General features: G+C 40.2%; 2 long non-coding RNA genes across 2 annotated transcripts; one reads left to right on the top strand and one right to left on the bottom strand.

Annotated features, from left to right (window-relative positions):
- Positions 1-729: 729 nt before the first annotated feature.
- LOC136069752 (uncharacterized) lies at positions 730-1,578 on the bottom strand. Its single transcript, XR_010630969.1, has 2 exons — positions 1,123-1,578; positions 730-972 (listed from the first exon to the last, which is right to left on the bottom strand). It is a non-coding gene; the product is annotated as an uncharacterized LOC136069752 (long non-coding RNA).
- A 3,156-nt stretch (positions 1,579-4,734) lies between these two features.
- On the top strand, positions 4,735-5,777 carry LOC136069751 (uncharacterized). Its single transcript, XR_010630968.1, has 2 exons — positions 4,735-5,392; positions 5,556-5,777. It is a non-coding gene; the product is annotated as an uncharacterized LOC136069751 (long non-coding RNA).
- The last annotated feature ends 4,254 nt before the right edge of the window (positions 5,778-10,031 follow it).

Here is a 10,031-nt window from a genome sequence, read left to right as displayed (position 1 = left end):
TAACCTATAGTCATGTTTCTTTTATTCTTTTCAAACTTGTGATAACCTATGATCATAATAATTCTGTTTGAACTTTGAAATTCTATTTTGTATTTTAGAGATAATTTCTATGTCTTTTTGTAAGACATAGTGTGTAACTTGGAGTTTGAAGTTCTATTTTGTTTTTTAGAAATCAGTTTTATGTATTTTTGTAAGAAACAATGTGTAACTTGGAGGCTTGATTATGCATTTTTACTTTGTACTTTTACGGATTGATTGAGTAATTCATATTTATGTTTGCTAAGGATTTGACATTTCTTATTTGTCTTGTGAAAGTTATGATATAAAAATTTGTTTTATATCATAACCTTTTCAAATTTTTCTATTTTTTATTAATTTAATATTTATATATATTTAAAATAATTATAAATTAATTATGACGTTATCACGGTTTGATCTCGGTTCACGCGACCTCAAAAACCTTGAACCTCTCCATTTTACGGTTCAATGAACGGTCCAGGTCTGAAAACCTTAGTTAATATGAGAAGATTGGTTGCTCAGATCATGCCCACCAATGAAGTTTGGCCAAATTGTTTTAGAGGAAAAGAAAGAGCTATAATATGAGATGTGGCAGCCAAATGGGATTGTAATAATTAGTGCCCATTTGTTTGGGCTTTTTGAGCTCAAAAGTTGGCTTTTTAAAAAAGTCCACCCCTTTTCAGCGTTTGGTGATAACATTACAAAGTCGGCTTTTAAAAGTTGGCTTTTTATGTTACAAAGAAAATGAGCGTTTCAGATATGCAGCACATATGGTCCATTTTGTAAAAGCTGAAGCTGGCGTTTATATTATATCCGTTGGGGTGAGTTGAATTACCAAAATTGCCCTTCAATAAAGGGCAAGTTGTCTTCTTCAGTTCTTCAGATCACGCACGGCCCAGCACATTTTCTTCTCATCCCTCTTCTCTGCGCAAGCCAGTCATCTGTGAACCCGGTCTACCACCACAATCAACAAAATCAACAAAACCCATTTCAAACCCAACTCAAAATCAAACCCAAAATCCACAGAAAATCAACTCAAAATTAAACCATTAATTGAAAACCCATAACCCAAACCCAAAATCAAAATCAAATACAAATACAAACCCAATGTTTCAATCATCTTCATCATCATCATCACCATCATCTTCTCTAGAGGAAGTGAAAGAGCGGCTTTCGAATTGTCAAAAAAAAAAAAAAAGCTCAGCTGGAGAACGTTCTGGAGGAAAAGAGAAAGGGATGAAGAAAAAAGAATTGTCAAAAAAAAAAAAAAAAAAAAAAAGCCCACCTGTGGAACGTTCTGGAGGAAAAGAGAAAAGGGATGAAGAAAAAAGTGTAGTGGAATGTTCTGGAGGGAAAGTGGTAGGAAAAAAAAAAATAATATAATAATAAATAAAAATAAATAAATAAATAAAAAAGAAAAGGGTACGTGAGTGGAGGAGAAAAAAAGAGGGGAAAAAAATGAAAAAAAAATGGAGAAAATGTTATCACAATATTTGTACAATATTTTCACAATAAATTTTAAAGAGTAGGTTATTATTAGCTAATATTGGTGAGAAAAAAATAATTTTTTTAGAAAGAAAAAAATAATTTTAATAGTACGTTAAAATTAAAATCTGTATTAATTTTTATCACAATATTTTTACAATAAATCTTAAATGGTAGGTTATTATTAACTAATATTGGTGAGAAAAAAATATTTTTTTTAGAAAGAGAAAAAAAATAATTTTAATAGTACGTTAAAATTAAAATCAGTATCAATTATCACAATAATTTTACAATATTTTTCACAATAAATCTTAAGTGGTAGGTTATTATTAGCTAATATTGATGAAAAAAATTAATTTTTTTAGAAAAAGAAAAAATTAATTTAAGTATATGAAGTAGTTGATTTAAGTATGAAATAAACTCACTAAAAAAAAAGTATGAAATAAACTCCCTTATATATACATTGTCCTTTTTGGTAATTTATCCCTCAAACTATAACTTTTATAAGTGCTAGTCAAACACTCAGCTTTTTCAAAAAGCACTTTTTAACAGTTTTACCAAACACTCAGTTTTTTGAAACTCAGCTTTTTCATTATGCACTTTTTAAAAACTCAACTTTTTCAAAAAGTCCAATTTCAAAAAGCTGAACCAAACTCACCTTAATAAAGAACAGAGTGTTCATCTTATTTTATATCCAATACCTTTATCATCATTTGTATAATTACAGTCCAATTTTATAGATACACTTTTATAAATAAACAAATAAAATGAATAGATACACGTCAGTATTTACGTTGAATACACAATACTCATACGTCTCTGAAATTTTCTTACTTTAATCATGCATCATTTTCATCCATACGATTATATGATTAACTAATGTCATTTTATTACAATCACATCAATTTATCTGTTGAAAAATACAATGATGCATTTTGATAGATATTATTTTCTAGGCATAACCTTAACTAGCATCATTTTTTTTCCTCATAGTTTCATGTCTATTTCTGGATTTGAGTAAGAGATACTTGAAATTACTCGAAATATCAATGCAGCATTTATTTCATATTAGATTATATCAGTTGATTTCATTGTTAGAACCCATTGACATAACGTATTGAATGTCCAAAATTTTCTCAAAAATAAAAAACAAAGCACTCTAGCTATTAAAATTAAGGGTAAATTATAAATTACCTCTTTAAAGTTTAGAAGTGTTTGGATTTAAGTGCCCGTTTGGTTGGGCTTTTAGAGCCAACTTTAAGCATTTATGCGCATTTTACAAATGCTGAGGAACTTTTTGCGTTTGGCTCAGCCCAAAACGCAACTTTTTGAAAAAAGTTGCGTTTTGGGCCAAGGCAAAAAACGGATCCATGAACGCGAAACATTATGGAGCTCTGGAGGTCCATAAGCAAAAAAAGTTGCGTTTTGGGCCAAGGCAAAAAACGGATCCATGAACGCGCAACATTATGGAGCTCTGGAGGTCCATAAGCAAAAAGTTCATGCGCGTTGGAACTATCCGTTGGGCTGGTTAATCAATTACCAAATTACCCTTGATAAACACTACAAACAAACACAACAATCTTTCTCTGGGCTGCTCTGCTACAAAACAAGCACAATAATCTTTCTCCGTGCTACAGAACAAACACTGCAAACACAACAATCTTATTAATCAAATCATAACCAAAAAAAAAAAGAAAAAAGAAGTGGACAGAAGACAGAAGCCATCTGACCCACCTGGACTGCGTTGGGGACGAAGATGAGCAACGGCACGAAGATGAGAGCTCCCTGGAATGTTCTTGAATGAGGGAGAAAAGGAAAATTTTCTTAACGCAGAAAGAGTTTTGGAATCAAGTAAAAAAAAAAAAAAAAAAGGCTATGGATTGAAGATTCAGGTAAATCAATCAATGCATATGTATTGTTTGTGAAAATGTTTGAATGAGTTTTCATATATTGCACAATCAAGTAATTAATGAAAAGTACCATTAATAAGTCAAACATCCAAACCGCCTTTAAAAATGGAGGGGAAATCATATTTTGCATCATGGAATGTGCTATACGTATATTCTGTTCTAGTGCAAAAAATATCTTAAAGTGTGGAAAATATAAGCTGTAAGCCTGTAACTAGAAGTCTAGAACCCCATGTCTAGGCATTTAAACCAGCCATTTATATTGACAAAAAAAAAAAAGTAGTCCATTATGAGTATCAAAGCTACAAGTTTAACTCATAATAATTTGACTACTTGCACAACGCAATGATAAGTAAAAAAATAATAGGTTTCTTAAAAAAAAAAAAAAAATACAGTAGAAGAAGAATAATAGCAGAAACTTTTGCCTTTTGATTACAGCAACTGGGGTTGAACCTTATGTTTTTATTCCTTATATTATTTTTCCTTTCTTTTATTTCATTTTCATCTATATGTTTCTTTTTTTTTTCTTGTTTTTGTCCTCCACACACGTCTCCTGTATCCTATCTCTATCCCTCACCCCCCCTTCTTTTATTTTCTTTTTCTCCCTCATTCAAAAACATTCCAACGAATCCTCATTGTCTCTTTCTTTCTCCAGCTCTCAATTTAAAGGTTGTTTGTTTGCTTCACATGAATAACAATACTTTTTTTATGTTTTCATATTGGTGCGTCCTACTAAAGTGTGACACACAATCCACTGTCGTAAGAAAGAGGTGAAAAAGTTTTTATTTTTATTTTTTATCTCGGATATATAGGCACATACAAACTTTTGTATCTTATTGAAAATATATATATATATATATATTGTGGTAATTTTCAGAACACTGTAAGGAATGTTAAATGTGGAAATTTTGAAGAGTTCTCTAATGTGAGTTTTAAATGTGTAAGGCTTGTAGTAAGCTGAAAATCTATAGATTATTTGAAAAAGTTAATTAGGATGTCGATGTTGACAACATATTTGTCCAATCTCAATTGTTTGGCTTGAGATTTGCTTTAGGTTGTGTTGATATTTCAATTTTGTGGCCAGATATGCATATTCTTGATATTTCTATTTTACAAGATCCAATGTTAACTGTGCTAGTTATTTTTAAGAGTGCATAATTATATATGTGTTAGCAACCATTATTGTTGTTATTTATATAATATGATGCTTTATAGGGAGTAGATAAAATGTCAGTTGATAAATTTTGGATGCATCATTCTACTAGATATATTAATGGGGTTGAAAATTTTCTTGAGTATGCATTTAAATGGATGCATCATTCTACTAGATATATTAATGGGGTTGAAAATTTTCTTGAGTATGCATTTAAACATTTAATAAATAAAGATATGAAAATCAATTATTTGTGTGTTGATTGTAGCAATAAGTATTGTTGGATTGAGGATAAGGTCTAGTATCATCTTATACTAGAGTATCATCTTTTACTAGTGGGTCATGTCTTTAACACAATCGTATTGGAAATACATATTTATATTATATACTTTCATCATATTAATACTAACTAATAGTAGGTAGACATGGCAAGGGCTTATAAAAAAAGGCAGACATGGCAAGGGAAGGTAAAAATAAAGGCAGAATCATCACACCAAAAGGCAAAAGCTACTCGAGAGATTACTATTCTTTTTTATCGAAAACTGAATGGAGCTTGGACGACTTTTAGTGAATACCCAAGATCTGAGTTTGAAACTCTATATGCTTGCTATAGAGCTCAACATTTTAAGCATAAGCAACAAGATGAGGAAGTGAAGAAAGAATTTGTACAATTGGTGAAATGCTATTATTTTGATTGGATGTTTCACATTAAAAATCCTATTTTTAAAAGTACACAAAGAAAGAAGATTGTTATAAGAATGATCATTCCTTCATTCCTACACTCTTTTGGAAAAAGATTGTGGATAAATGGATGGATGGAGATTAGGGGGTGAGTATAAATGAAATGCATGTCATGAATTCTCTCAATCTCTCTTGCACTCTCTTTAACCATTGTTTGTTATTATTTTTATAAAAGTTAATATTCTAGTGTATGAATTATGTTTAATGTTTTGTTTTGTTTTGTTTTTTTTTTTGTTTTTGTTTTTTTTAAGGATGGTACTAGTAGAGATGAAGAGGACAACTCAATCAATAATAGGAGGGAGGTTGAAAATAGCTTGGAGGGTAATTCAGAGGAAGACTAGTATAGATTTTGTCATAATTCTAGTTGTTTAAGTTTAAAACAAGGTTTAATTTTAGGATTTCTTTGTACATTCTATATTTTAAAGTTTGAACTTATATGAATTTTTATCTTTCAATTGATCAATTTTTAGTAATTATTGTAATATCGTAACATGATAGTTAAAAAAAATTATATAAAATTGTAGGGTCTGCTTTTGTAGCCCTAGCCCAAAGGATATGGGTCAAAGGCCCAACGAACCCAGAACAATGAATTTGTAGAGAGTGGGTCGAAGGTTTAGGCGCTGACCGGCATTCACCAAGCATGAACTCCTTTCTCTTTTATTGAAAAAATACTTAGAACAGTTTACAACTGGGGGATGCTCCTCGGCCCATGGCCGAGGAGACTTTTCTCCCGCTCCACCCCCCAAAAAAGACCTCCAGGCCTCTATTTACATTTTGCTCACATTTCTTATATATCCCCATCTTCTTCCTCCTGTTGATCATCTATTGGCCTCCCTCCTGACGGCCTATCCCATCAAAGGTCATATCCGTGCTCAAGTGGTTCACCCTGATTGATGTCGCCCTGGCAAGGGGTTACATCCCCATTAATGCGGCCAGAGGGGTTAGGTGAACGTATTCAATGCCGAGGTGACGGTTCGCCCAGAGCTTGCCCTTCTCCGTACCGAGGCCTCGGACGACCGAGGATAGGGTCACCCTCGGACCCATCGTGCGTCCTCGGCGTGGGCCATTTGGGCTTGGGTTGAAGTGGGCCTCGGCTAATCGATTTTCTGGCCCTACAATAGCCCCTCAAAATACTGCTGCACGCATCCTCGGGCGGGGAGAAGGATTTTGACATCCTCGGCCTCACCCCCCCACCCTTCATCAGTGCTGGGGTCCATTCACCTGCCAAGGGCACGTCGCTGACGTTTCGGAGCACGTAACGTGTCTATCATTAAATTCAGGCGGCTCTGTGCTCCCCACGTCCAATGAGGCGTTACCCATCCAACGGTGGAGATTCGTCTTGCATTTATGGGCGGGAAAACCCGCATGGTTCCTTGATTTGGGGCATAAATACCCGTACGAACCGCTTCTTCCAGTTCCTCATTTGTAATCGAGAACATTCGTGCGCCCTTCCTGAGCTCAGCCACACTCTTATTAGCACCTTTAGCACAAAAGCCTGTCTGAGGAGCCCTTTCCTCTTTCCTGTAAGTCACTCTGTCTCTTTTTGGCCTCTCTTTCCCTTTACTCCTTTTTTCTGCTTCGCCTGTTCTTTCTTAGTTCTTTTAGGTGTATACTGGGATGGGTAGGTTTAAGAAATACGTCGATACTGAGGAGGCGATGGAGAAATTCATCACCGACTACAAAATCCTCGGCAATGTAGGTTTGAGACATTGTGAGGACGGGGAGTGGCGCATATACAGGCAGGAGGGCGAGGTGGTAATTCCCATAGTCGCTTTCCTCGAAGGGGGGATGACGATCTCCATAGGGCCGGTGATGAGGGATTACCTCATGCACTTCCGGTTGGCCTCTACCCAGTGTGGGATAAACGTCTTTAGGATCTTGGGCTGTGTGGACGCCTTGAACGAGAAGATGGGGCTGAGGTTGACCCACCACGACGTGAACTGTTGTTACAACCTTCAGCTTCTAAAGGGCAAGTCGTATTACCTGAAGACGAGAGACGACAGGGTGTGGCTTATTCAGTGCCTCCCCGAGTCCAGCAAGGGGTTCTATGAGGATTTCCTCATCGTGTCAGGGGAGTGGCACGATGGCCTTCACTGCCCAACAACAGAGGGAACACCAGGTGGGGCAGTAGGAGACAGATAGGGTTTCAAGCTCTCGTCTTTTTTCTTCCCTTTTTACTAACGCAGTGGTGCTTTCCGTTTGCAGACCCACACGCCTTTCAGCATCACTTCCATCTGGTAGACCGGGAAGATTTGCAAAAGGTGCTGAAGGCGCCGGTGTATATAAACGAGGACGACAACCAGGTTAGGGCCGCCCACATAATTTTGGGTTATAAACCTACCTAGAAATCGTTCCCGGTTCCGAAGCACGTCATCCTCGCCGGCGATCCTCGGCTTCAGAGGATTACCGTGACCGAGGACGGATTTTAGTTCCCCGAGGAGCCCTCCGACCAGGAAGCTGTCACAATAGCCGTCCCCTCCTCTTCCCAACCGTTCGCTGAGGCAGCCGAGGAAGCTCCAGCGGGGGAAGGGGACGCGTTTGACGTTTTCGCCCAGCCTGATCAGTCCGAGGACCCTCCCGGAGACTTGAGTGATCCCAATCTGACCGAGGCAGACCTCCTTGCTTCAGAAGCCACTCCTCGGCCGTCAATGGGTTATAAGAGGAAGCCCACCACCAAATTGTTGGACCTTCTTGAGGGCCAGCCGGGGGAGCCCCAACAGAAAACTCCTACTCCTCCTCCGAAGGCTAAGTCGACTTCCGCTCGACAGAAGCTCCCTCCTTCTCCTTCTCAGACGCGCTCGCCCTCTGGGACCGTGCCTGCTAGCCCTAAGAAGAAGAAGGATAAGGGTAAAAGGATCGTGGAGGATAGGACAGTGTCCTCACAGGAGGAGGATACTACTCTGCGGCCGTCTAAGCAGCTTAAGATAGGCGACTAGAGCCAGGAGAGGCGGGTCGTCGATACCACCTCCTCCGAGGTCCAAGCCTGGCTCCCAGCCCCGATGCTCCATGGGGAGCCCTTGAGGGACAACGCCTCCCTCAGGGATTTCAACGAGGGCGAAGGGACGCGCGTGGCAGACGCACTGGAGAGGAGTCTGCTGCTCCCGGCGGACATGGCTGAGCTTAACTCTTTGACGAGCGAGCAGGTCTTCCTCAGCCTTAAGCGATATGTGGGGATGGTAAGGGCTACAACCTCAACTCTCCTCCCACTCTTTTCCTCTTATTGGGCTCATAGCACACTGGTTATTCTGGCAGGCTGTCCAAGCTATCTTTAGGTTGGAGGGGGCGGCAAATGACTAGAGGGAGGACCTCAAACGGGAGCGTGCTTGGCGCTACCAGGCCACCACGACGCTGAAGAATTCCGAGGCTGACCTCGCCAAGGCTCGAGAGGCTTTGACGGAGGTGACCAGGGAGCGGGACAATGCTCTGTCCGGTCTTGAGGGTGCCCAGACTCAGGCCAATGAGCAGACGAGGCGCCTGGGCCAGGCAGAGGAGCAGTTGCGGATCGCGAAGGATCTAATCGCTGATCTGCAGGGTAAGGCGGCAAAGGCCGAGGAGTCCCAGAGGGGGGCCGAATGGGCCAGAGACCAGGCTCTGCAGGTTAAGGACAAGGCTGACCACGGCAGGGAGTTGGCCGAGCGTGCCAAGGAGCAGGCTGAGTTTGCAGCCTATGCTGATGGGATGGCTTCGGTAGAGGCCGCCTACAAGGCTCAAGTCCCGGGGGTGTGTAGGCGGTATTGTTCCCAGGTCTGGGCTGAGGCCCTCAAGCAAGCTGGGGTAGAGGCCGCATCCGACCTATGGAAGGCAGAGAACGTGTACTACCACCCCGCTATCCGCGAGGCCATCCCTGAGGACCCTGCGGTTGGGGAGATTGTTGAAGAGGTGCGGGCAGCTGAACTGGGGGAGCATTCGGGTGAGGAGGCGCCCCAAGAGATAGTGGAGATCCCTTCCGATAATCCAGCCCCCAATACTGAGGAAGCAGCCGCTCTCGCCATACCCCCGCAGGCTGTCCCCTTAGGCCAGGGCTCGGAGGGGTCAGGGGTTGCCACTGTCCAGCTTGAGCAAAAGGAGTAGACTCCCCGGCGTCTCGGCTCGTCCTACTTTCACGTTGTCATTTTATTTTGTTATACTTCCCCTCTATGTACTGTGGCTCTTGCCATGCAATTTTTACGAACTCATTGTTGTAATGCGAATTTGATTTCCCTTTATTTGAATTGCTTACTTGTGCACACGCTGGCTGCTTTTTTCTTTTTCCCTTAGATTTGTATGACTTTAGCTTAAATTGTATGTCGGCCAGTTGCGCCAGTAACGATGATAAGGAGAGAGAACGTATGCATGGGTAACTCTTTTGCGTCTCAAGGGCCAGGTGGGGCTTGATCCTTTCCTAACTTGGGGTATTTTGTAGTTAGTCTCCCTGTAGGTCTGAGCCCGAGGACCATGCAGTGCCTTGGCTCTGTTCGGCACCCTGGTCTGATTTGAGCGGTTAGTTTTCCCATAGGCCTGAGTCCGAGGACCATGCAGTGCCTTGGTTCTGTCTAACGCTTTCATTTCTCTGTAAGTATCTAGTTTCCTCACAGGTTGGAGTCCGAAGACCATGCAATACCTTGGTTCTGTCTAGTACCCAGGTATAGAGGAGTGAGTAGTTTCCCCATAGGCCTGAGTCCGAGGACCATGCAGTGCCTTGGTTCTGTCTAACGCTTTCATTTCTCTGTAAGTATCTAGTTTCCCCA

Source organism: Quercus suber, unplaced genomic scaffold, assembly GCF_002906115.3.
Source record: "Quercus suber isolate HL8 unplaced genomic scaffold, Cork oak 2.0 scaffold_187, whole genome shotgun sequence".
In the NCBI taxonomy this organism is placed as follows: domain Eukaryota; kingdom Viridiplantae; phylum Streptophyta; class Magnoliopsida; order Fagales; family Fagaceae; genus Quercus; species Quercus suber.
This window is presented reverse-complemented; position numbering and strand designations above follow the sequence as displayed.